The sequence below is a fragment of the Scyliorhinus canicula genome, chromosome 31, assembly GCF_902713615.1.
Source record: "Scyliorhinus canicula chromosome 31, sScyCan1.1, whole genome shotgun sequence".
NCBI classification, from domain to species: Eukaryota; Metazoa; Chordata; class Chondrichthyes; order Carcharhiniformes; family Scyliorhinidae; genus Scyliorhinus; species Scyliorhinus canicula.
In genome coordinates this window covers 10797256-10798395 of record NC_052176.1, presented here as the reverse complement: position 1 = coordinate 10798395, position 1140 = coordinate 10797256, and the positions used below count along the sequence as shown (strand labels likewise).

General features: G+C 46.1%; 1 non-coding gene across 1 annotated transcript; it reads left to right on the top strand.

The window, feature by feature from the left end:
* Positions 1-739: 739 nt before the first annotated feature.
* Positions 740-806, top strand: trnak-cuu. The gene has a single exon. It is a non-coding gene; the product is annotated as a tRNA-Lys (tRNA).
* Positions 807-1140: the final 334 nt, after the last annotated feature.

Genomic DNA, 1140 nt, shown 5'->3' with positions numbered 1-1140 from the left:
CTGAAGCCCTTGTGCCATACTGCCCACTTCCAACACCATGGAGAAATTCTGATCTCTCAAAGACTGGCGACCAAGGACTTGTAACAAAAAATAATGTATTTACTGTTTGAGCAGCTGCTCCAGGCTTGTGCCCTGAGCGCGATCCGGGAAGAACAGCTGATCATTGTGGATGCGTCATCACGTAACCACGTGACCATTCGGTGTGCACAGGTCTCCTTCTGTGCTGTCAGTTTCTCTGATTGAATTGCTTTAATCTGGATCTAGACTGGGAAGTTCGGTGCTGTTCCATGTAAAGCAAAAATGAACTTCTAGGATATTTCCAATAGAACAGATTTTCTTCCGCAAACAATTGAATCAGTGGAATTGTGCGTTTGGGGAGCCGGGAATTTCGAGTCTCTCAAGGCTTCTCTCCAAATCCAATGGTCATTTTTAAGGCCGATTCAACCGCTCCTCACATAAACACCGGGTCACCGTTCATCGCAGGAATGCAAGAAATTCCTGGAGTGATTCCAGGCTGGTTTTATAATGTTTTATATCGACCACATTATTAATGAATGACCGACTGAACATAGCTGCGATGATGAAATGGTTAAGGTGTTGAACTTTCCCCAGCAGGTTCGAGCCCTGCTCCCAGCGACCGAAGAATGAATCGGAATTTTAGGAAACTATGTGACACAAAATTCGCTGCTTAGCATTTCTAAGCTCCTCAGGAAGAGGGTTAAGGATGCTTTCGGAAGCAGCCCGGCTAGCTCAGTCGGTAGAGCATGGGACTCTTAATCCCAGGGTCGTGGGTCCCACGTTGGGCGGCTCATTGTTATCTGAGAATGTTCAGGTGAACGAACTGTTTTGTTAACAGGAACCCAAAGGTTCTGTCTCTGGACAATGAATCCAGCCGCCTGAACTCATCTTTCGTGAGAAGATTTGATAAATCTGGGATTGGAATTTCGTCTCAGTAATGGCGGAGAAAGGTTCTGCTTCAGACAGATTATATTTCCACAACCGGGAACACATTTCCACAACAGGGAATGATTTGAGACAACCACAGTGAATAACTGTCACCGGCAGAGTCACAATTCCACGACAGAGAGAACAGTTACACAGCAGAGAGCTCAGCACGGTAGCATGGTGGTTAGCATCAGT